This window comes from Cylas formicarius, unplaced genomic scaffold (assembly GCF_029955315.1).
Source record: "Cylas formicarius isolate icCylForm1 unplaced genomic scaffold, icCylForm1.1 PGA_scaffold_10__41_contigs__length_53128322, whole genome shotgun sequence".
In the NCBI taxonomy this organism is placed as follows: Eukaryota; Metazoa; Arthropoda; class Insecta; order Coleoptera; family Brentidae; genus Cylas; species Cylas formicarius.
Genome location: NW_026844214.1, coordinates 37612944 through 37640845, shown reverse-complemented (window position 1 = coordinate 37640845; position 27902 = coordinate 37612944). Strand labels below are relative to the sequence as shown.

General features: G+C 33.1%; 1 protein-coding gene and 1 long non-coding RNA gene across 6 annotated transcripts in view; both read left to right on the top strand.

Annotated features, from left to right (window-relative positions):
- LOC132695835 (ephrin-B2) overlaps positions 1 to 27902 on the top strand; it is a 343644-nt gene that overhangs the window by 249908 nt on the left and 65834 nt on the right. The gene's annotated exons all lie outside the window — the stretch shown is intronic.
- Positions 636 to 11425, top strand: LOC132708003 (uncharacterized). The gene is made up of 2 exons (XR_009619807.1): positions 636 to 747; positions 10499 to 11425. It is a non-coding gene; the product is annotated as an uncharacterized LOC132708003 (long non-coding RNA).

Genomic DNA, 27902 nt, shown 5'->3' with positions numbered 1-27902 from the left:
ATAGGCGAGTGATTTTTTTCTATTAAAAGAACAATCCAAATCAAAAATCTAAATTTGACATTTACTAAAATCAGAACTAAAATCGTTTATTATTTTGAACCAGAATTTTTTTGTTTGGTTAGTTTTGGTTAGTTTTGGTTAGTTTTGGTTAGTTTTGGTTAGTTTTGGTTAGTTTTGGTTAGTTTTGGTTAGTTAGTTTTGGTTAGTTTTGGTTAGTTTTGGTTAGTTTTGGTTAGTTTTGGTTAGTTTTGGTTAGTTTTGGTTAGTTTTGGTTAGTTTTGGTTAGTTTTGGTTAGTTTTGGTTAGTTTTGGTTAGTTTTGGTTAGTTTTGGTTAGTTTTGGTTAGTTTTGGTTAGTTTTGGTTAGTTTTGGTTAGTTTTGGTTAGTTTTGGTTAGTTTTGGTTAGTTTATTGTAAACATATTTGGGAGAACCTTGCAGCATTGCTTTTTAGAATGAACTCGAAAGTTCTAAGGACGTTATCGTAAATTGACTAAAACATTTATTAATAGACATTAAAATGAACATTTGACCATAAATCTGCAATGCGTCTCGGTTTATTTAAATCCTGGATTGACCTTTTCATAGGTTACTTGTTAATTATCGTTAATTTTTAACATCCCATTGGCCAATTTCCAGGCGAGGATTTTTGACGTACCAAATTAACGTGCTTTAATTTAGCGGCACTTAACACTTCAAATTGCGGCAGTATTATCATGTCTTGGTAACTGGATAATGAATTAACCAAGGTGAGTCTTATTTTTATTTTTTGTTTTTACAGCAGGAACGAGAGATGTTTGAGGTGTGCATGTTGTAATTTGACATTAAGTGTGGTTCTTGGGTACATTGATGTCATTGTTTTTATGATATCTGGGCATAATTTAATATCTTTTTCGGATTAAGATTTGAAAAAGTTTTTGATACGTCTATGCAAATATTAATAAGGTTTTTTCAACTTCTCTGGATTCTACTCGAAATTATCTTTTCAACTTTTTTTTACCCAAAGAAATTATTATTCTTAAATAAACAAAACATTTTAAAACACAAGAAAATAGTTGAACTTATTAAATTAAACTGAAACTGTAATGTTCTATTTGTTTATTGTTTTTTACTGTATGAAATACAATAGTTTTGCCGATATAGCTAGTAGAGGTATGCAGACGCCATGCCTATGACGATAATACAGGAACTTATGAAGCAAAAATTATTAAAAAAATTGAGAAGATCCAAAGTTTTTAACCTATGACCATGCGGCATTCATCAACCAACATAAGTTTGGATGCGCCATTTTAACGGCAGTATTTTCTCCAAATATGCCTGGATCTCGTTAAATGTTCTGGAAAAACGAGTTAAATGTGTTAAAATCGCTGTTTAGAAAAAAAATGGCGTATAGTGGGTGCAATGTACAGGCATGCGCGGAACATCATTACCTTCTCTTTAAAAATATCAATGCTGTCTGCGGCGCATGAATTTTACCGTAGTCCTCCTCCTCTTTTCATTAATCTTTTCCCAAGGATGTGGTGACACCATTTATATTTGATTCAGCAGCTCATTCCATGCTTGCCTACTTTGTGCATTCCTTTCGCCATCATGCAATCTTATATTTATTAAGGGTTTTGTTTTGTTAGTCCCTTCTATGATTAGTCGTTTCATTGTTCCTGAGCATCTAGCTATATGCCCCAGGTACTGCAGATACATGCATTTTATTCTAGTTAGGAGTCTTGTAGAGGGACCAATTTCTTGTAACAGAGACACTTTGGTTCGATGCTCTCACCACGAGACTCGTAAGAGTCATCTATAAGCCCACATTTCGAAAGCATCTCTTTTTGTCTGTTTTGTTTAAAGTCCATGTTTCCGCTGCGTACGTACGCAATGGGGAAAATTGGAGCATCAACTAGACGGCGTTTAGTTGGTTTTGTCCTTAAATCCAGACGGCGTATTTCGGTCTCATATCTCCCAGTGTTGGTAATTAAGGAACCAAGACTAACCAAAACTGTTTCTCACTTTGTAGCCAGCAATTTCTAATGTTTGTGTAGAATTGTTGTCTTGTCTATCAACAATCATTATTTTCTTTTTCGATTTATTTATTTTTAAGCCATATTTTTCGCTAATAACAGACAGTCTGCTCATAATTTCTGTTATGGCCGGTATGGTTGACGCTATGACCAGTGTGTCATCGGCGTAGCGCAGTTTGGTAATCCGCTTTTCGCCCACAGATATTCCGTTTTGCCACTCGCCTAGAACCTCCCTCATGACGTATTCGCTATAAGTGTTAAATAAGAAATAACCAGCCCTGTCGAACCCTATCCCCTAATAAATCCCGTCGATTCTGCGGACTAGTTGAACCAGGTGTTTTTGCGTTCCCATTTGCTCCATTATGGTTCACATTTTACTTTATCAATAAGTTGCCTGGTATTTAATATTTGTCCCCTAGTTTCTTTCCTTGGTTCAAAACCTGCTTGCTCCTCTGGAAACTGTGGTGAAAAAAATGATTTTAAACGGTTGGGTATGATATGCAGGAAGATCTTACTGGCGTGAGATATAACAAACTATTCTGTAGTTGTTGCACTCCGAGTGCGAACTTTTTTTGAATATTTTCCAAACAAAGACTCTCCAGTCTTCCGGCTACCGGTAGGGGGTAGGGGGTAGGTAGGTAGATTAGGAGTTTTAATATTTTATATTATCTTGAATATATTTCAAAATTTCTTTTTTTTTAATTTTTGCAGAAGGCGCATTGTAAGAAAAGAATGACATGGACGTGAGCAATTGTTATATTATTATGGGGTGGTCAAGGATAGCACGTCACATGTTATTGGTTAGAATTATATTTCCATTGAGAGGGTTGTTAATATTACACACGGACCATCCACAATAAAAAAAAACATCAAAGTCATGGTCTTATTATTACAGCACACGTATCACGAGATCATATATAGATAAAAATTCTCATTTATAACTATCGTATTAAAAATTAATTATTTTGGCATCGATATGTTATTAAGCCGAAAAAATCGTGTAATGTTTCGACAACCCGGTCTATTGTGTAAAAAATTGCTACAGTTTAATAGCGCCGTTTACCATTTTGTTTTCTATATTTACTTCGAATGTCCACCGGTGCTTTCTCACGGAACACAAAAATGTTTTTACGATATTTTCCTATCAGGTCGTTTACTTCCTGTTAATATAACATTCCTACGATTTCGTACGGGTGTTACATGCTTGTTTTACAAAAAGCTTTCTCATCTTGTGATGTCGATTTTTTCCTCGATTTTGCAGTCATGTAGTAATAATATTATGCTTAAACTATGAAGTATGCGAACATTTTAAGTTATTGGCAAAAAAATTGAGATTATTAGACTTAAAACTTTTTGAACCAAGTTTGTCAATAAACAGGGTGGACCTACCAAGATGGCGAAAAGTATTAATACTGAACGTTTTTAATTTACTAATTACAATTACTCTAATATAATGTTTAGTATAATCAAAATAAATAAGAACTAAAAGTTCAGATTTTCACGAAGTTATATATTTTTACATGACAATTGTTTCGACAACACCGTGTCTTTATCAAATGTAATATTTACTAACTACCTGCTGCTATATATACCGAAAAATGTCCATAAAAGGTTCATTAATAAAAATAGCTTTCAGAACTAACAACACGATAGGAAAATATTTAAAAAACAATAAATCGAAATGTCCAAAATCACAAAAATCAGGTGTCTACAGGTTGAAATGTGGATCTTGTCTTAAAATTTATATCGGACAAACAGGTAGATCCTTCAAGAAACGCATTAACGAACATATAAGAATGTTTAGAAACAATAGTCTAGATTCTAATTATGCTACACACTTAAACACGGAAAAACACATTTTGGACGACAATTTTGATATTTTACGTACAGCCACAAAAAGTAGAAAATTAAATTTATTGGAAGCCATGGAGATTAACAAAATGCTTGCTTAACGATCAATTAGATTTAAATACCTGTCCTTTATTGAACTTAAATTCTCGCAATAACATTAATTAAGGTTTTATGATCATTTTTCGGTATATATAGTAGCAGGTAGTTTGTAAATATCACATTTGACACGGTGTTGTCGAAAAAATTGTCATGTCAAATTATATAATTTCGTGAAAATCTGAACTTTTAGTTCTTATTTATTTTGATAAATGGATTTTCATCAAGTAAAAGCCTCCTCAGTTCAAGTTTAGTATAATGTAGATTTTAAAGCTGACAGATAGAAACGAACATAGGTGTAACATCTCTTTCTTTCTGGTGTATTTCTTGAGTTGAATGGTAAATTATTAAACAAGAAGCTTTAAAAGAAACTTCTCTAAAAATAAAGTATATTATTAATAGTGGAGAATTGAAGAAAAAGAATAAACGTAGGAATTTTCAAGCTCACTGTGTAGAAATAGTAATCAGAACCTAATAAAAAGGAAAATATATTGTCTTTATCAAAGCGAACTTGGTCCTACCTTGGATAAACTGAAAAGAAGCTAGAAGAAGATGAAACCAATCTAAATATAAGCCGTGCCACCCTCCATAGAATTGTTTTAAAATGGAATTTAACGAAATCACACCGATTACGCACTTGTAGATTTAATTACCTTCAAGAAATTAAAGATATAGATTAGACAAGAGATCCATAATTTGCCTTGATGATGGTTGATTCCATTCAAAATTGTCAGATGAAAACACCTTCAAATAAAGGAAAACGCATCACCATGATACACGCAGGCGGATTTGTCCCAAACTGTGGTCTGTAAAGAATTAAGGCTTCTAGCTAGGATTATCATGACAAACTTTTTAGAAAGTTGGTTTCAATACAAACTTTTAAAAAATATTCCCTATAATATTTGTTAGAAAATTATATTTATTTCGAATTTACTTACGAAAAAGCGTAACTTTTGGAAGTCCTAAAATCATACTGGGCATACTGTTTTACTTCTTCCTCCACATCATTGCATGTTTAACCCCCTTTGTAAAACCACGTACAATCAAAGGTCAGAGCAGAAAATGTTACTCCCACTTAAAGTCCCAGTGTTATAAATTTGATAAAAAATGTAATTAACAACATACCAAGTGAGAGCTGGCAAGAGGAATTAGATTTAGACATTTAGAATAAAAATAGATAGTCCTAGCTATGATTTTATTGTATATATTTAATGTCATTGTTTTTTTTAGTACACCCACCTAAAAAAACAAAAAAATATATATTATTACCAAAACCTTTTAGAGTCCGCCCCTAATGTTCTATACTACTGGACCCAAGCTTTATTGCCGTCGGCAGGTAACTTCCATAATTGAGGGCAAAAGCCAGCGCGATGAAGATTGAGACAAACAGACTCTGGATTTACCTTTTTTAGTAACGTATTTTAACAGGGATAACCTCACTTTACTGATTTGATGTTAGTATATATGTTACGGGAAATGTAAACAATGGCCTATAAAGAAGGTCACTGTAGACAACATTTCGCATTTAACCACACTGCCAAATTAACCAAAACTACCCAATGTAGTCATTGTATACATTATCCGGGTATTGCTAACATTGTTCTAATTGTCTACTACTTTACCATATATAATATTGGTGGGTAGTTACATATAAGAATGCATACAACTGCAAATAAATTGGATAATTATAGGTACATATTCATTCTTCAGTATAATGTATTGTATATACGTATATTGCACATTTTAGCAATGGAAGAATTCGCTTTTGACAGACCATCAATAATTTCATAAGTATTTATGACTCAAAATTGTATAATGCAATACAAATATTCCCGAACACACAAAAAAGCAAGAAACCAAGATATGCAATGTGGTACAAGATTGGTGGTACCAAAGTCATCAAAAACAACCCAAAAATGTTTATCAAAAAATTTTAGCAACAAATTGGAGCAAGTTCCAATTTTTTATAAACGAAATTGATCAAAACGTTACAGTTGACTTTTATGTTACACAGAATTTTTATAAGGATTTGCGCAACTTATTTAACTAGTGTTATAGATTTTAACAGATGGAAAGTGTGTATACCTCCTTCGGAGCAATAAACGACAGCGTGTAAATAAACACCCAGCAGAAAGGATTGATGCAGAAACATAAATTGTTAAATTATAGTTGTTCTAGGTGTTAGGGGAGGGAGTTTCAGTATTGCACACCGAGGAGTACCTGCAAATTTGTGTTGTTTTTAATTTTCTGTTATTATCTGAATAACCGGTGTGTTTTTTCCCAGCTGTGAATCCTCACTAAAAAAAATCAGCCGCTCTCTATAATTTACATTAGTGCAATCACTCAATGCTTATCCGTCTATTGAACATTTTTGATTTTCGCGGTTGTGCGTCCATCATTCATAATATCACGATACGACCTTTGTTAATGAGGTAGGTTTTATTTTGATTTATTTCATGGCGACTGTATTACTCAGCATTTTTTCACGTCCATTTGCTAGCAATATTAGGTCATATACCTATACTTCTAACAACTGGAGACACATATCTGATGCCGTGAACTGTGTTAACTACAGTGGATAAAACAAATCTATCGATTTATGCCTACTTATTAAAATTATATTTTCTGTTCATAGATATAAGAAAGTGACCAATTGCATTTGAATGGGTGGTCATTAACATACAATGCAACAAGATTATTACCTAAAGTTTCGGAATTTAAATTCAGGTAAAATTGTGGTCCGTAATAGAAAATAATTTTATACCTACCTGTGTTTACATGTGAATACAGTTTTAGGGCTTCCACCTTACCACTGTATATTTAATCCCATTGAACATGTTTGGCACCAACTGAAATCTGCCATTCGTCGCAACAATGTTTTTCCCCGTGTTAACTCCAATGTCCTCAAACTTATAGAAACCGAAGTTTTTAACATCCCTCTACAAAGTTGGGCAAATTCTGTTAAACATATAGAAAAAGCAGAACAATCCTATATCCATATTGCAAATAATATAGAACAAATAATAATTAGAACAGGCGATGATAGCTATAGTGATACTGATATATTATGTGAATAATTTTATATAATTTAAGTAGATAATAAAAATAATTTGTAATTTTATCTTATATATAAACATAAATATTATAAATAAATATTGTCGAGTATCTTTCCTAACAAAACCCCAAATAATTCGGCCGTATTTCATTCTTACAGCTTAATTCGTATCAGTTAGTCACTTTCTTATATCTATAAACAGACTTTACCTATTGGAGAGTGAATTGAGAAATTTACTATACAGTGTGTCCAACTTAGAATTGTACACCCTTGTAAAATCTTTGTTTATGTTTTTTTTTTATTGAATAGATCTCTCAAAAATCCACCCAAATCTTGTTTTGCTTATCGCTTCAACCTAAAGTCATGGCCAACTGGGACCATTTAACAAAAGAAAGAGCAGGGAGAAGTACTAGTAGGGATTTCTTAAAGAATAAATTGGCAACAATTTTTTTTTAAGAGTGCCCATTCCAATTTCTATCATATTGTAATACAGGGTGTTTGAAATATCCTTTGCGCCCGATTAAGACTCTACATCCTTGAAAATTCTTTGTTTACGGTTTGATTTCGTTTTTTTTTGTATTAAAACCTTTGTCTCAAACTCTCTCTCAAACAGTCATGGCCAATTAATTGTTTTAAGGCAAAACTGAATTTCATGAAGCTCGAATACAGGGTGCACGAAATATCGCGGGCGCCCGGGTTAAGCACTACTCCTGTAGAATGTTTAAGGCTCAATTTTGATCATTCTTTTTTGTTGGATTGAACTTACTAAAAGGCGTTGAAACGGTTATTTTTATATAGCGAGAAGTACTTTAATTGATTTTTTCAAGTTTAAAATGTCAATGTCAAAATAAAATGTCAACAGTAAAAGTATTTTCATTCCTTAGTCGGTGAAGAGAATGAGCTAGTACCTACATTTTACCTTTTAATTACAATAGATTTATTCATACTTGAAAATTTTTGATCATTGTTTTTGAAATTTATATAATTAAGATTTGTTTGTAAGATCTTAAAATCACCCACAAAATAATAGTTATTTTCAAGGGAGATACTTTTAGATAGTTCTCAATCTGTTGTCATTTTAAATTTAAAAAATCCTTAAAACTATTTCTCCATTTTCGGCTTCAAAAACTATATCACTGCCTTTTATTAAGGTCTGTCCAACGAAAAAAGAGAACTGAGCCATAAACATTCTAGAGAAGTAATATTTAACCGCGGCGCCCGCAATATTTCGTTTACCCTATTTTTGTGCTACATAGAGATTAGTAAAATAAGAATTCGTTGACATTTTATTCTCAAAAAAAGAAATCCTTAATAGCCCTTCTCGATATTTGGAAACAAAAAATAGTCCCAGTTAGACATGACTTCAGGGTGAGACAATAAGCAGCATAAGGTTTTAGTACCTTTTTGAGACATATATCAAAATCAAACCGTAAACAAAGATTGTAGAAGGATGTACAACTTTAAGCGGACCACGAACTAAATTTCAAACACCCCGTATTAAAACATGATAGAAAGTGGTATACGTGGTTGGTCATGACTTTGCGTTGAAGCAATAAGCAAAAGGAGGTTTTAGTAAATTTTTCAGAGATCTATCCAACAAAAAAAATCATAATCTAATCATAAACAAAGATCTTGCAAGGGTGTAGAGTTCATAAGTACAATTAATACGTACACATACCACCTGTTTTACTAATATATGCCCAAAAGATAAAAGAATTAGAATACATTAATACATTTTCAGTACTCTTAATGTTAATGTTAACTTTGGAATTGTGTGCGTTACATAAGAGAAGAAAACATTTTCTGTTTACTTTAGAAAATGGAAAAATCGTTGTCTTTAAATTAAAAAGGAAATGACGTACATTAATATGTGTTTTTTTTTTTCTAAATAGCAACATTTCTTCTTCTTCTTACATTTTGGTATTAATGTTGCTTTTACAGAAACTTGTTTAAAGGTCTTAAAGTAATCAAGTTTCTGTATCCGATGGCGCCACCAATTAATTTTCGTCAAATTTGAGCTTAAAATATGATTTTTCTAAAACTGCTCCTTGATTGCAATTCTTTTTTAAACTGTAAAACAAATTATTGTTGTCCAAAGTTGTATGCTTTAGCAGACCAAATAAATGACGTAAAATGTATTCATTAAATATAATTAAAAATGCTTCCAAAATACTATAATTGTTGTTCCTTTCCTTTCACTTAATTGTGCAATTTTCTACAAATCCTATTAGCTACAAAATTTAGATTACTACCTTCATATTCAATGATTAATGTAATTGAATTTATTGTTTACTCCGTTTCACTGGTCCGGTATCTCAAATCGTCTTCAAGTGAATACTAAGTTTATTTAGTATTATTGTTAAGTAAATAATAAGTGATATAAAAAGTAAGTCAAGTAGAATTGGAAAAAAAATTCAAAGGATATTGACTTACTTTCATACATTTGGCAATCGATAACCTAATCTCGTGCTAAGTGTACCAGGCTCGGCTTCAAAAGACAATACCAATATAAAAAATATTAACTTTAAATAGTAGCTACTTTGTAACAATCGCTAAAATGTCTCGTGACGAAGCACGAAATTACCGTGAATAAGTTATATCTAATAATAAAAGTCTTTTGTCGCCTAAAAGGTACATTAATATTTTCCGTTATCATTCAATCATTGTCGGGTCCCATTGTATCTTCGGAAAGAGGATGAAGGAAGACGGGCAAGTCTGACCTCAAGTTACGTCTTCGGTAGTATTTTACCAGTGATTTATTGTATACAGTAAACATCAAAACCGTTAATTGAGAATTAAAGTTAATCGCCAATCACTTTCGCAAATAATGTTTACGGCGTCGTTTAAAGAAACTGTTTAATTTTTTCCAACTTTTAACCGGCGTAAAATATTAATTTATGGTAGGAATTGAATGATAATTAAGGACCACTAGTATTTTGGCTCATCTAATATGATGTTGTGCATACGAAAAAACAGCTGTTCATGTTTTGTTAAGCATCCGCAGGATATATCATAATGCCATCCAGCCCAGCTTTCTTTGTTCGAAAAAAGTGAGGCCATTTCACGTAAAGCGAACATGGGCGAATTGTTTGTTATATTTGATGTTATGTGTGAATATTTTGGTTACTTTAAGGTTCTTCTTTTTATACAAAAATGTGTACAAAAAGCAGCAGTAGATTTTTTTTTAATGTATTCGAAGTAGAATTAAAATTTAAAAAAACGGTGAATCAGCCTGCCTTTTATTAGTATTTGTGTAAACTGTGACTTTTTAAGGGATACATTTCAGTTGATTATAATATTTAATTTGTTTGCGCTAGAACCGTAATGTACATTAAACTATAGAAGTAAAATTTCGACTTATATTTCTAAGCTTTAACATTTTGAAACAGTTTACTACTGTATAAGATTGTAAGATTGGCTTTTAAAGTTTTTCTTGCAACTATTTTAACCATTTAAATTATTGATGTTTATTATTCTTTTCAGTTCATGATGAAAAAAAAAGTGCGCTTTTGTGGTAATTTTATTCGAGAACAAGGAGAAGAAGATCGCCATTTTTTGTACAAGTGCGGAGACAAGTCTACCAACCGTACAAGGAACGTGATTTAGAATGACGAGAAGGCATTGCCAAGAGACTGTATAAACAATACCATAGCAACAAACCGGAAGGCTAAATCATGGACTGTATTTTTCTTAGTTGTTTGGCTCTTAAACATAACTTTTCTCAAGAAACGAATTAACTTTATTGTTTAAAGGACAAGGAGACAGTTTACCTTTCCATGCTCATTATTCTCTATTACTCGATCCTATAAACCAGTAAAAACACTGTACGAAAGTAGACAGCTTGCAGCTTACATTTTTTGTTTAGCGTTTCCTCAGAAATGAATACTGTTTCACTCTTATTTTGTTTTTGTTTTTCATTATTTTTGTAAGTTCATATTTCCAAATTTGTGGTTCGAGTTGTTCGTAATAAATAAGAATTTGTGTCTTTTAGTTTTAGTTTATTAGTTTATTTAGTTTATTCTTCATTGTTATATGTTGTATTTCATTGAACACCAAAGAAGTTGCAGTCGAAATGTTGATTACTTTTCCACACTTGTATGGAAAAAGGTTCACTGTTTCGAATTAACTTTTAGTTTCTGCATTTTCATATGCTAAATATGCTGATGTCTAAAGTAAATTAACACTCACTTTATGAGGGTCAATGTGTTTAAAGACAAAAATTATATCTTTGTAACGCCTACCGAACGAACTATCTAAATGGATTTCTTTGATATGTCCGGTTTTACATATTTTTAGTCAATTAACCCAACAATGAACAATTTTCAGAATATGTAATTTTATGCGATATTCCGTTTCGAGTCTGTTGTGTAAAGAATGACATCATATGAATGAATAAACGCCTCGATTACGTGGTTTTGTATGAATGCCTACATAGAACTTGCAAATAGACATTTCGGGTTGGGCTTTGCCAACGTCCTGTGAAAGATCAACCATTACCAGGTCGTTATTTGCATGAGTTAAAGTCTTTAAACAAGGCGTGCTCCTTTCTGAATGTTCAGAAAACTGTTAACAAAAATGAATTATGTTTTCTAGCCGGAAAAATCTTGTTTTCACATCTCTTTCGGCGAGACATTTTCTCTAATATAATAACACGTAAATGCCGATACGTATTACCATACCGCCGTCCCGCGTTAAGTCGACTTTACATAAAACTAAAATAAAATAGATTTTTTCCTAGATAACACGTTCAGACGGCGGCAACAGTTCTAACCTTTGGCCTCTCCGCCAACCAAAGATTCAGCGTTCATTTAAAAGTCATGAAGGTTATTTTGTCGACAAAAAAAAAAGAATATAAAGTATCGGAAAATGTTGATGTTGAATGGTTCGATCCAAGACATCTGATAGTTGCTCGCCACAATTAAGGTATTGTACAGTATGTTTAAAAGTGTTTGCAGGAGTTGAGAAGGTCTTTCAAACCGATGGATTATGTTTATTTTTCAAAACAATGACAAACCATTTTCTTTTAAATTGGGGATCTTGCCTATATTTTTTGACATAGCGATTGGTGATGATAATAATTTTCCGAAGGGTCTTGGTAACGCAGAGCTGAACTGTGGTTTGATCTCCGTAAGCTTAACTTGGCTACTCTTGGCTCTCTAAGGAACCTTTAGCATTATAATAATATATGTCTCGCATTATGGCATTATGGCCCACTGTAATTCTCTAGACGACCACAAGGTTTTCAACTTTATTATATTGTCTTTGTCCTGGACTCTTTAAGGGTATTCGTAATCAGAACCTTTCATCTGCATAACGAAGATCGAAAAAACACTCACATTCATTACCATAGCATTCTATTCCAGTTTTCCATTATTATTGACTCACAGTAGATGTAAAAAGTAAAAAGAACACCGCTCATCGAACTCATCCCAAGGAAACATGATCTTTTTTTAAAGTTCGTAAAATGATGCGGCTTTGGATCTCTTCTATGCATGCGTTCTTGTATTTTCAGTTAACAGCCTCGATTATCTGAGTTAAGAAGGCTTTTTTCTTTCATCTATAGGATTTCGTAATGTTGCGATCAGAGGTGCTTATAGAGCATTGGTCAGGTAGCTTCAGAATCTTTCTCTGCTCGTTGCTTCGTGAGCATCAAGGGAGGGAGAATATAGCTAGCCAGTATATTGACCAAATATGCCCACTAAATTTTCATGTCTTATGTTGAAAGCGTGTTGGATACGAGATGGTAGCAAAGTTTCGAATGTTCAGTGTTGAAAAGTTCGCGTAGAATCGGGTACGGCCAGGCGCAAGTCGTTACGAACGGACCCGCCAACAGAGAAGTCACGTCCAGAATAAATTATACGTGACAGATAAATTAACAGCACTTGTAGAACATAACTAACAATTTTCATAGGGATATCAAATTTAATACTTATTTTTTCTACTCAATTCTGTAAAATATCTAATCATACACCGATCTAGCATGCGAAAAGTGTCACTTTACCACGTCAGATTCTTATCCGACGGATCCGAAACCTTTCCGATATTTCCGGGATATGACCTCGCAGGTTTGGGAACAATCGGATGTTTTCAAAGATTTTACGGCACGACTTGAATTTTGACGGTCATGTCAGTGAATGTATTCGTGTTGTTTTGCGAAAATGTACCCAAAAACTAACGGTCATAGAAAAAATACAGTATGCAACACATTTGGTAAACTTTTTAAGTCACTTGTTTATTAAACACTCGCTCCGCTCGTGCCAAATAAACTCGTAACTCAAATGCCGAACACATCCGATTGCTCAAAACCCATACGCTACTATGTCGGAAATGCCCGAAGTGGCTCGGGTCCGTGAGACAAGAAACTCATGTGGTCAAGTGACGCTTCTCGCACACTAGATCGGTGTATAATTACATGGTGCAAGGAATGTCGCATTTTATAACGTCATTTAATCCTTTGCAGGTTGTAGGTTAATAAATAATATATGTACATCGATTTTATTTGAAAAATGTATATCAAAAGGTTATTGGAAAAATATATATCAGATGTATAGGAACAAAATCTCAAGCATCAAGAAAGCTTGTAGAAAATGGTGTATTCATTTTAAGGAAGGAACAATACAGCCATGAGCACTTGCAGGATTAAATACAAGACAGGAATTTTAAGAGTTGCTCGAGGGAAGCATGTGTAAACGAGAAAGAGGACTGAAAGAACTTATACAATAGACTTGCGACAAAGTAAATAAATTATTAGTATTAAGAATATTTGTAGAAATTACACGGTGCCACTGAAATCATGTAGGTATTAATAAATTTCATTTATGTTAATGTAATTTTAAAAATGTTAGTTAAACTCAGTATGTTCTTCTATGCGGAGGTGGAAGCGATCGAATATTGCTTTAGAACTAGAAGATTTGAGTTCTGGGAGCAAGCGAGGGGCCTAGATATTTGTTGGTTTATACAGTGTGGTACAAAAACTTGGCATCAGCCATTTTTCCCATAAGTCCTTGTACGAAAGAATTCAAATTTGGGAGACAGGTTTAAAAGGATTAGACCTTGGTTTGTGATATTAGCCAAATTGTCAGATCTATGTTCATCAAATATGGGCATAAAATTTTGAATTTTTCAGAGACTAGGAAGTATTTTATATTTTTTCGGAAGATAGCCTCCATCTTTGTATACGATAATAGAAGCCATCAATAAATGTTAAATAACAATATATATTTCAAACTGGCTGTAGATGTATGACCTTTCTTTTCACTTTTTGAAGTCCTAAATAAATACATTTGACGTTTATTAAAAATTACTGGTAACTCCTTGTAAGGTGTATTACGGTAGAGGTTAACTTTACCATAAAAATACAAAATTTTATTCTGAAAATTGTAAAAGAGACTAGGGATAGGGGGCCATAAATGTGTGTTACCCCGAGGTTAACTCGCAACTGACTGGGACAAGATGTACAGTGAATCCAGTCACTTCATAATCGGTTTCATTCCCATCATCAGGTGTAAACCCTACCTATTGCGCTAAAAAATTAATTTTCACTTGTCAATTTTGAAAAATTCTGTACAGAGTGGTTCACTTTGTGGTTAATTTGTTAATTTCTTTAAAAAATTCTGTACAGAGTGGTTCACTTTGTGGTTAATTTGTTAATTTCTTTGAAAAATTCTGTACAGAGTGGTTCACTTTGTGGTTAATTTGTTAATTTCTTTGAAAAATTCTATACAGAGTGGTTCACAATTCCTTACTTATAGGATAAGTAAGTTTTGTATTCCAGATGGAAAAAAGCCAAAAATACTGTAGCAAGGTGCTTGTTTAATAGATGAAGTTGTCAGTGTTGTCATTCATAAAATATAGATAAATTCGTTTTGGTAGACGTCAACTTTTATCTTAGTTGTTGGCTGTAATAAATAATTGGCGATAACGATGAAAAAATATTCAAAAAGATAATCTCGGGCTAATAAAAAATATTCTTTTGAATACGGGTTGCAGTGGCCTTCAATAAAATTAACCTAAATTTACCTATACTTGGCGGAAACAATAATTGATGATTTGTATGGGAATTCCTATGTGCCATGTGCGGATTAAGCACACAATATGTACGTCCCGTATCTTTAAAACAACCAACATTTTGCTAATTTCTATTCTAGTTATGGTCTGTTCATAGATATAAGAAAGTGACCAATTGCTTTTAAATGGGATTATCCAAGGGTGGACATTAACATGCAATGCAACAAGATTATTACCTAAAGTTTCGGAATTTAAATTCAAGTAAAATTGTGGTCCGTAATAGAAAATAATTTTATACCTACCTGTGTTTAATATTCTTTGGTTTGCTATACTACTTAGTTTAAGTTTATTGGTAATCATTCTTATTTCGTGTGTAACACAGCGTGTGTTGAATCGTGTGCGAATTATGCAAAATATGTGCGAGTAATTAGGAGGCTTGAAAAAGATAAAACCGGTGTTAAATGTGGCAGAACTACCTTATGGAAGTATGTATATTCAACACATGGGTTTTAGATTTTAAAAAATTGACAAAAGGCAAGTTTTAATTGAATCTTTTAGAATTCGGAAATGGCGACTGGAATATCTAGGAAAAATTAGGATTTACGGAGAACAACAAAGGCCAATTATTTACTTGGATCAAACCTGGTTCGACGCCGCTTATGATACCCCGGAAAAGGGTTGGGTTGACCAAACTGATAAGTGTAAAACAAACGCGCCATCAAAAAGAGGTAAAAGAATAACTATTTTGCGTGCTAAAGATGGTTGGATTCCAAATGGACTTTCTCTGTCTGCGAAAAATATTAAAGATTCTTCTCTGGATTACCATGAAGACACCACCGCTGATTTATTTAAAAGTTGGTTTAAAAACAAACTATTTCCAAACATTTCTCCTAATAGCGTAATTGTAATAGACAATGTAAGTTATCACAGTAGACAGTTGACTAAAACCCCTTTCTTATGCGACACAAAAGCGACATTCCAAAACTACATGTATAATGACGACATTTATTTTCACGAAGATTATACCAAAAAGCAATTAATTGAGGTTCTACAAAACTTGAACCTGCAAAAGGAATACGTCTGTGATAATTATGCAAAAAATCTATGGCATACAGTTTTAAGGCTTACACCTTACCACTGTATATTTAATCCCATTGAACATGTTTGGCACCAACTGAAATTTGCCATTCGTCGTAACAATGTTTTTTCCCAATGTGGTCAAACTTATAGAAACCGAAGTTTTTATCATCCCTCCACAAAGTTGGGCAAATTCTGTTAAACATATAGAAAAAGCAGAACAATCGCATATCCATATTGCAAATAATATAGAACAAATACTAATAGGGACAGGCGATGATAGCGATAGTGATACGGATATATTATGTAAATAATTTTAAGTAATTTAAGTGGGTAATAAAAATAATTTGTAATTTTGTTTTAGATTTAAACATTAATAAATATTGTTTAGTATTTTTCCTAACAAAACCCCATGTACGGCCATATTTCATTCTTACAGCTTGCCCGGGTCTTTCCTTAATTCGTATCAGTTAGTCACTTTCTTATATCTATGAACAGACTTTATCTAGTATTGACTGTCAAATTACAAACTCTCCCTATTTCAATTTCTAGTTGACATTCGACCGTTTGGTCCATCAAGATCCCGCTCGAAACGAGACTGGTCGAGACTTTTGATACTTTAAACGTTCGACACTTTGTGGTGTTTAATTGCATACCAGAATTAGGTTGTACTCACCACATCAATTTTATTTCGTGCTGGTTTATCTTGTGGGGTTTTGGACTTTAGGCGAATTATGACCGGACCTTCGAATACACACATTCGCAATTGTTGCGCCTTTAAAGGTGATTTCTCATCCTCAGGAGTGGAAGCTAAGAAGCTAGAATTAAATAAAATTGATTTTTGTTGAGAATATAAAAAAACTGGCAGTGACGTGGTTTGCTTTTCGTACAAGCATCCAAAATAATGTCAACTGTTGCGAAAAATCAATTATTTTTTGCCGAGAAACCAAATACACGGCGCGTCTCGAAAGTTGCCTTAAAAACACCCTTTGTAGTACATCAGCAGCAGCACCTCCATTAAGCTCTCCGTAATCCCATTTTCCGTCTCCCCAATGAGGAGTAATACGACTCGGCGGTTTCTTTTTCACGCACATTTCCCGTCGCTACTGGCGCCTCCGGCGTTCCTTTTCCGTTTTCTTCCGCTCATCGCACCCCGCGCGCCTGTCAATATTTGATTTGTTTCTGTTTAGAGCCTCAACCGCAGAATGCTGATTGGTAATTTGTTTGCGGGCGACGGACGGCGCTCTCTGTTTGGCATAAAACTTTCCTCGCGTTCCCTTTTTGAATGAAAATATTTAAAAATCTACCGACGACTGCATTGTAGAGCGGTCAAAGCGACGGTGATAGAATTCAATCGAGGACATACCGGGTGACACAAGAAACACTCTATAACTTTTATACTGCTCAAGATAGCGATTTGAAATTTGGAATTGTTATATAAGCTGAATGTCCAATTTTTTGACAATATATAGTCAATGGTTTGCGAATTGGACATTCAGCTTATATTAACCCAAATTTCAAATCGCTATCTCAAGCCGTTTAAAAGTTATAGACTGTTCCCACTTTCTTGTGTCACCCGGTATAGAGGGTGATTTATAAAGAATGGCTAATTTGTAAACTAGAAATACTAGACACCAAAATATTATGATTGATCTCCACATGCTATAAATGTTGCTGGTACAAGGTGTTCAAACTTTAATTGTGTTTCTGAATTTTCTAACTAACTAATAAAAATTCGCAGTTTTCAGATTTTCTGACCCGTCAATTACGAATTTTAAATTCATTTGAACGTTGCTCCTAGAGGGCGCTAATTTCACTGTGTTATTTAAAAATATCGAATCATCTGTTGGTTAGTTTTGATGAAAATCTGAAAGGATGTTCAATTTTTCATAGAACAAGTACTCTTGTTTCGGCCGTCTAACTGTCGGTATTTGACTTATTTGCATTTAGCAAGTTTAATAATGTTTTTTATAAGTTCTTAAACGATGAAAAGGTACGAGGAGCAAGAAAACATCAATATTTCACCATAACAATTTTAGCAACAATAATAAGAAAACTTCAAATCTAATTTTGGAATTGTCCACCATCGTACCTTAATACACTCTTGATAGGCTTTCCTGTGGAGCACCATTGATGGAGTATACATACTCGAAGGGTTAATACTACCCCTATAGGCCACGGAATTGCACTTTTTAACATTCAAGGCAATTCAGTTTTTTTTTGTACTGATGAGACATGGATATTTAAAAATCGTATAATTGGTCTTTACAAGGTATTGATATAAAAACTATAAAAACCACTAAAGTCAGTAAATTATAAATGTCACGCTACTTACCGACTAGTTCACTGGATTTTAATATATATATATATATATATATATATATATATATATATATATATATATATATATATATATATATATATATATATATATATATATATATATATATATATATATATATATATATATATATATATATATATATATATATATATATATATATATATATATATATATATATATATACATATATATAAATTATTTAACATTTTTGGAAATACTTATGATAAAATATTTGTTTGGATATTTTAAATAAATCAAGCTATCAAGTATTTAAATTGTCTGATATATTGCATGACAATTTTCTGTGTATTAGTTTTTGGGTACATTTTCGCAAAACAACACTTGACCACATGAGTTTCTTGTCTCACGGACCCGAGCCACTTCGGGCATTTCCGACATAGTAGCGTATGGGTTTTGAGCAATCGGATGTGTTCGGCATTTGAGTTACGAGTTTATTTGGCACGAGCGGAGCGAGTGTTTAATAAACAAGTGACTTAAAAAGTTTACCAAATGTGTTGCATACTGTATTTTTTCTATGACCGTTAGTTTTTGGGTACATTTTCGCAAAACAACACGAATACATTCACTGACATCACCGTCAAAATTCAAGCCGTGCTGTAAAGTCTTCGAAAACATCCGATTGTTTCCAAACCCGCGCGGTTATATCCCGGAAATGTCCGAAAGGTTTCGGATCCATGGGATAAGAATCCCATGTGGTAAAGTGGCGCTTTCCGCACGCTAGATCGGTGTATGATTAGATATTTTACAGAAGGGAGTAAAAAAATAGGTAAGTATTAAATTTGATATCCCTATAAAAATTGTTAGTTAAGTTCTAAAAGTACTGTCAATTTATCTGTCACGTATAATTTATTCTGTGCGTCACTTCTCAGCTGTTGGCGGGTCCGTTCGTAACCACTTGCGCCTGGCCGTACCCGATTCTACACGAACTTTTCGACACTTTGAACATACGAAACTTTGCTGCCATCTCGTACCCAACACGCTTTCAACATAAGACATGAAAATTTATTGGGCATATTTGGTCAATATATTGGCTAGCTATATTATCCCTCCCTTGATGCTCACGAAGCAACGAACAGAGAACACAACACGAATGCATTCACTAACATGACCGTTAGAATTGACAAACGTCAAAATTCAAATCGTGCAGTAAAATCTCCGAAAACATCCGATTGCTGCCAAACCCGTGCGGTAAAATCCAGGAAATGTTCGACGTGGTAAAGTGACCCTTCCCGTTCGCTATATCGGTGTGTAATTAGGTATTTTACAGACGGGAGTAGAAAAAATTAATTAAAGTTAAAATTTACGATACGATTTAATATTTACCCATGTAACACAAAATTCAAATAGACTAATATTTATAAAAATTGAGGGCTTCAATTCTTTGGTAAAGGAGTAGGAACCAAGCAAGGTGGCTGCTGAAAAAATGCAAAAGATTTTTAACTAGTCTAATTAAATTAGATGACCAGGGAGAGTTTAGTGAGTTTAGTTTATATATTAAAAATGAGAAATATACATTTCTTCCACCTATAACCCACTATAATACGCAACGCAACGGGAAAGTCTGCCATAAATAAGACAATAGCATAACTTTTCTCGCCCCTCACCTTGACTCCTCCCAATGGTTTCGACCAATCTTTGTTACATAGGAAATCGTAAGCACAAATTAGGACAAAGTCGCGTATCGATGAACACGATAATGTTCCAAAAATCCAAAAATTGAAATTATTTTAGCTATTTCCTGGAATATCGCCGATAAACTGATATTTTCCGTTTTCGATTTTATTTTTTAACCATCTACAAGTACTAATTCTCGTTTGTGGAAGCCAAAAATGAAAATATTTACAGGTTTGGTGGATACTGTTTATATATTTTATAGCAAATGGCTTCAATAATTATTACGCAAGATTTATATATTACTTATTTGCTGATATGTTCACCATAGCCGAAGGTATTTTCACACTAAGGCTCGCTTTTATAATCTTCTTCGCAAACTTTCGGTGTCGCCCGATGATAACCGAACATTGGTCTTTTTACTTCAGAAATAATAGAAATTCCTACGGCGAAAGCAGACACTTTCTTCCTTAGAAAGAACAACGTATATGTTAAAAGAAAAATTTGTATTGTTGTTTGTCGCCCTTGTTAAAGCCAAAGTCTTTGTTCGTTTCTAAATTAAGAAATTTAATATGATTTAATACGAAAGTTATTTGTATGGAAAAAGAAACGGAGAAATTTAGTTGTTTTTAAAGATTTGATAAATGTGCCGTTGTCCGTTATCACAAGATATTTCACCCTATCCACAAAAATATCGAAATCGATAAGTTCATTTTAAAAATAAATAAATAAATTTGGCCTAGTAGTATCGAAAGATATTTCTTTACAATCAATATCATCGAAATCATACAGATTAACCGTTTATTTATATTTTGATAATATTTCAAATATCTTTTCGTCTTGGTTTAAAATCTAAAATTTATTATTATACTATGGAAAGTGGATTTGTGTTCTTGAATTGGCGTTTTTTGATGATTCTAAACTCTTCACGATTAACCAAATCCTTCACGATAAAATATCAAAATTATTTAATAGAAAAAATCCAATAGGAAACAAATCGTTATCCTTATATATTTATTGTATTGTATGTTCAAGCTTCCACTCAGATAATGAACACGGCAAAATACAAATAATATGTAATTACTAAAATTTTTAACTAATGCTACTTTATATACGTTATTGGTAAATGGACAATCAGAAAATGCTTTCAAAGTTTTCAATATAGGAGTTTGTTAATCTAAATTGCAATAAATAAATCGAATTATTTGCAGTTTTCAACCAATTTTACATACCTAATTCTATAAGAGAATGTTATACTTCGTTAAAATCGGAAATGTGGACCGAGTTGGATTATAAGCCTATATAGCAAGCCTATAAGAATCTGGAATCTCATTTTCTTATTATACTTCACGTTATGGCTTAATGAAATCAGACAACCAACAGCTGCCATGAAAGTATTATTAAAAAAAACCGGAATTGGAGGTTTTCCCTCCACCTTCACTTATTAAAGTTATTAAAGCGTATCAATCCCGATTTTTTCAGCCATAGCACTAAAATGCAAATTTTACTGGTTTACGGATATTTATCAATTTTTGCGGTAAATTTTTTCTGATAAAAAATTGCATTAACATTACCAGTTTTTTTTAACGTGTAAATATATACAACAGTCCATTGATCACTTTATACGAAATCTCACAACTTTTCTCCTTAACGAAACAACATGTATACATACCTATAAAATCCTTTTTTTACTCCCGTCTGTAAATACGTAATTGCCCACCGATCTAGCGTGCGGGAAGCGTCACTTTACCACGTCAGTTTCCTTTCCCACGAATCCGAGCCACTTCGGACATTTCCGGGATTTTACCGCACGGATTTGGGAGCAATCGGATGTATTCGGAGATATTTCCCACGCTTTGAATTTTATCAATTCTGACTGTCATGTCAGTGAATGTATTCGTGTTGTTTTACGAAAATGTACCCAAAAACTAACGGTCGTAGAAAAAGTATAGTATGCAACACGTTCGGTAAACTTTTTAACTCACTCGTTAATTAAACAACCCGAAATGCATTTTTTCTTGATCGACCATTTTCATAATAGGCTTGCACAATTTTTGGATGTTGTTCAGTCGTATATTGCTCCATAACTAATTTTGTTTATGTTTTGAGGTTAGAAATCTCATATGATAATAAACAAATACAGTGCCGTTTCAAAAATATATCAGATTATAATGTGGAAACTCTTATTGAATCACCCGTTAGTATATTATATAACACCGCATTTGTTGCGGCATTGCGACCGTCACGAAAAAATCACAATTTAACAAATTAAAGATAATAAGAGATTTATCAGATTACTAAATTTCGGACCATTCAAACAAAATATTTACTAGTTGCCATTCAACAAACCTATTCGTTTACCCTTCTTCGGTTAACGGTAAACAACGAAATAATCACAATTTTAAAACGTTATGTTGTTTATTTAACTTTTACAACTAATCATTAAGTAGTTTATTTAAAGAAAAAGACCGTAAACTAGTCCACTAGATTTTAATTGTAGCTTATAACACGTAGCATTTAAATTGTCTGATATATTGCATAACATTTTTCTGTGCATTAGTTTTTGGGTACATATTTGCAAACCAACACGAATATATTCACTAACATGACCGTCAGAATTGACGTTTGTCAAACCCTGCGGTAAAATCTCTGAAAACATCTGCATGCTGCCAAACCCGTGCAGTGACGCTTCCCGCACGCTAGATCGGTGTGTAATTAGGCATTTTACAGAAGTGAGTAGAAAAATAAGTTTTTTCTACTCCCGTCTGTAAAATTCCTAATTACCCACCGATCTAGCGTGCGGGAAGCGTCACTTTACCACGTCAGTTTCATTTCCCACCAATCCGCACGGGTTTGGCAGCAATCGGATGTTTTCGGAGATATTTTGACGTTTGTCAATTCTGACAGTCGTCTCTGTGAATGTATTCGCTTTTTTTTGCGAAAATGTACGCAAAAACTAATGGTCGTAGAAAAAGTATAGTACGCAACACGTTCGGCAAACTTTTTAAATAACTCGGTTATTAAATACTCGCTCCGTTGAGCTCCGCTCGTGTCAAATAAACTCGTGAGTCAAATGCCGTTTACCGCACTTGTTGCATAATATACTATTTTTATATATATTTGCTTTTTTATTTAAGTCGGGTCGACACGATTTTAGTTCCAAACGCACTAATAGGACTAACCGAAAGCAACCCGTTCCCAAAGCAGAATTAACATTAAAAATTTTTTTCTTACGGTTTTGCCAATATTGAAATGGCCGTATGTAATAAATAAAATATTTAAAAACTGAAAGTTTTCAATGTAGTAATTAATACAAACTCCACATGAAGTGCTCGAAAATTATTTTTTTACGACAAAAGGTGGTAAAATTTTGATTACTTTTTCTTTAAGGACAAACTACGTTTCCAAATAAGGCACGAAGAAATAATCCCCAAGAGAAAATTAGATTCGTTAATACCAGTAGGTATATTAAACTAAATTGAGTCGTTTCTTTAGCCGCAATACAAATCGTATGCTCCCCTTTTACGAATGTGATACAATCAAAAAATTCCGCCGGCGAGAAAAATTAATATGATTAAACCTTTCTAAAATTTATGTGGAGGAATTTTAACAAGTGTTTAGTGAATAATGTTTTAGTTGGGGCGAGCCTCTTGCCAGGCACGGTTAAAGACGGACTCGGTTATAAATTGCTGACGATTTTTTTTTGAACGGGAAGACACCTTTGATGTCATGTTTTTTGCGATCTTTTTGTTCGCGGCGCATCACGCGGTTCTATTTCAGAGTCGTTGTGTTGCGACATTCTTGTAGACGGGCTTGTCGGGCTAATTTAGTGGCATTCTCACAAAAAGAATTTTTGGAAGCGCGGCGAATACAATAGAATTTGAGATTTCGCGAGGAGTGAGTTTGATCAAAATTTATGAAACACCAGTAGTAGCCGATGCATGAGAATTTCCAAGAAGTCCAAGCGAACCGGTAACCGTCGATTGTTCGGTATCAAATTTGAATCGAGATGTGTGCGAATTATCATCTGAAATTCCTTTGTTTATGATGAATGCCTTTAACTCCAATATACCGGCACATAAACGGACAATTATTCACAATATCTGGTTTATTAGTGGTGACAAGGTAGCTTACCTCGGGAAAGGAAAAAGAAAAGAACAGTTCGGAAAAAGTCCCCAGGCAGTCGTTTAAGAGAAATATTGGTAGAAATAAGTCTCTCCATTTCCCATTTGTTTTTTAAAACTGGTTTTATCATACACTTATAACGAAATAGCTCCGATCAGTGGAAGTGGACAGAGTATGTCTTGCATGTGTCACGCGTCTGGCAAGTGAGTAAAAGACGCGTATACGAAATATGATTTTCCAACAATGGTGGAGTTCAAAATCTTAAGGACCAGCTTTATTACGAAGCCAAATGAGCGTTGCCAACCAACGATGTGGGGATTTACATTTCCTTACTTGTTTAATCAATTTTTTAATAAAATTCTCGTTATAGGTTGATATAAGTGTCTAGATAATAGAATAGAACAAATGATCAAAACATGCATACCGTTTTTAGGGATGTAACATTATAGTTTTTTTTCAAAACACTACTTACTTGAACGACAACTTTATTTGCTCAAATAAGACCAAATATAGACACCTAAAGCATGCAAAATAATAATGTGATACCATTTTTACGTGAATTTTGCTTGAACACGGCTCATACAAAATAAATTTTAGTCACGTCATGGATGACGCGATTTTTAAAACCATCTTCGCCAAAATATTCGGCACCGGACTAACTTGATTCGAGTTTAAATTTCCCAGTCTGGATTCAGTTGGTAGCACTACTCTAAATAACGAAACGAGTTTTTGGTTTAGGACAATTTTTTGCTATTTTAAACTTAAAATTTTTATACTTGTGGACTGCTCAGCTGTATTTCTTTTAGGAATAATCCGACAAAGAAATATCTGGTAGATTACTTAGCCGAACATAGATTATGACTACATCCATATCACTGTACTTTTAACCCAGCAAATAAAATATAGTTTGAGCTTTGAAACGCAGTAAGTAGCAAATGTACGCTGTGCTCACCGAGTTCGATGACGTGACTAAAAGTTTATTTGGTATGAGCTATAGTTATAGAGGCTAGCAGATCCGTAATACCGGTCTTCTACTAAATGTCGAACAAATGTATATTTACAACTACAATGCGTTGAGTTTTGTATTGCGGATCGACTCGAAAGCGATAACATCAAAAGAGAAGGAAAGGCATTATTAACATATGACGCAAAATTTTAATAATTTCAAAATGTTAATAAAAAAAATCATTTCCAGAGGAAAATAAGATTAAAATAATTATCACTGACACTTTTGAAGATACAGTTAGCCCGAAATAAATTACTAATTTATTACTATTCACAAATCTTCTGGATTCCTCCTGCATCGGTTGTTTATAGTCTGTGGAAGTTCCTTTGAAAAATTACTAATTTATTAAATAGTTTAATTTTGACATTAAAAAAATTATTCTGTCAATATGGTGAAGTATTCAAAGGCTGTATCGCAAAAGTGAAGACGTGCAGGAAATGCATACCAAGTTTTTCCCTTAAAATGAGCTCCAAAATTTTTCCTCCTGTATTGACACGCTATTAAGTTGGAGCCTGTATGTCATAGATACCGGAAAATCTGTTGTTTAAAGTATACTTGGCACTCAAAAAATTGATTCATTTGTGTATATTTGTTGAACTTCTAAACTGAAGTTGTAAGCTATTTCGCTAATCTGGTCGAACGTTGTATTCCGTATATCAAACAATTAATCTTGATGGCAAAAAATTCGCAATATTTGTTCGGTCCTCGGACTTATGATTTCAGAAGAAATTTATTCGTCCCGGAATTCCCGGTAAATCCGCTACCCTCTCTGGTTCAGGAAAACATAATAAATTCCAGAACCGCGCTTTCGCCAAATATGTCCATGGCACTAATTGCTGGACATGTTTTTCCGAGATCTTAATAAAAATTCCAGGAAAATTTGATTAGATTTAACTAATCCGAGTCCCGGAAATCGACCGACGTCTTCCGCGTATTAAATTGAAATCCCGGCTGCATCCAAACTGCCTTATAACTAGCACTAAACCAGTCCAAAATGCCTTCCCTATTCCGGATAGGGAGGGGTTGTTTTTGTCCTTGATAATTTCCTCGAAATACATCGAATTGCCGAATTCAAACACTGAAATCGCACTTGAAATCAAAACGAATATGTCTGGACCACGTTTTAATGAACTAATTTTAATATGTTGATTTTTATACGCAGTGACTCACTATTGACATTTTAAATGGAACATTATTATGTTTTCGAATTGTCGCTTTTTTGTAACAAATTTTTCAAGTACAATTCGCCTTTGATAGTTTTTTTTTAATTTTCCGAAAATATTTCCATAATTTTATTTCAAAAGATAACTTAACAATAAAAGAACAACAACCTTCGATTTTCAGAAAATATATGATGAAAAAATATTCCGGGGTATCATCCGTTAGTTTATTGAATTATAGCGTGCATTTTGATAAGATAAATTATAAATATTAGCAGAGTGTTTCAAAAAAATTAATTGGGACCAGGCATATTGGAACTTCTAGGTATAACGAACAACGTTTACAATATTTTAACAAGATAATCTTAAATATCTTGAGTCCTAAGAGTTAAAAACCAAAAATGCACAAGAAAATATTAAGTTAAATATGCTTATAGTTAAATATAATGCCGATAAAATTAAACTTTTTTCGTTTCCTTTTTGGTAAATATTTTATAACAAAATTAATATAGTTTATCTTCATTTCAGCGTCACAGTGGCATTTATTTTTACATATCAATTCGTAACATAAGCGACTGTTTTTCGAAAGTATGACTAAAATGACAGCGTATGCGGCGTTAAAGAATGTCGTATTTTTATTTTAATTACTCAGAAGGCCAAACGAAGGAAACATAAACAATTCGATAATAGCTAACTATAATGTCACAGATAAAATCTCTATCGCGATAACTGGCAATTGTATTTTGCGCCTTTCAAGAAATAATTCGATCCATAAGCAACAAAAACCTATGCAAATCTTTGTAATAATATTAATTTTTTAGATTTTTGATCTATAATTCTTTATACAAATTCTTCTGCATTTGGCAATATTTTTTTCTATTAAATATTACAAATTTACATCTGGTCATAAGATTAATTACTACCGATATTTTTTTTTTCAGTTAGTATGTTAGTATGTTTTACTTTGATTCTGAACAAAATATGTGGAAATATTGTTGAAATATTTTCATGTTTAAAAATTTGGTTAAATATTTTTGTTGTAGTTGTTTATTTAAATAAGGTGAACTTTTTATGAAATACCGAGTTTTGTTCGCTTGTGTACATAATTAAATTTTGGAGTTTTCAAATTTTGCCTCTGCAGCATAATAATTAAGCTGATTTATAAAAAAAATGTCTGTCGTATAACTGAAAACGTTCGGCGTTGTCCAGAATTAATTGGAACAAAATTTTAAGTTGGATTTAAGAGCTTCTAAATGATGCAGATGGATGGCCTCGCTCGAAGCTTGAAGTGTTATAGGGAACAGGGGGAAGATCCACGTAACGACATCTGGCTAGGAGGAATAAAATTTAAATTTCAACTCATTTTCTTTGTATTTAATTCAAGTGTCATCGGTCAATTCTATGTCATTGACAATTTTTTGACATGTATATTTAAGGAATAAAATACAAATTCGACAAATTGCGGCGTTTTGTCGAATTATTGTATAAAATGCTTTTACTACGACCATTAGTTTTTTGGGAGATTTTTGCAAGACA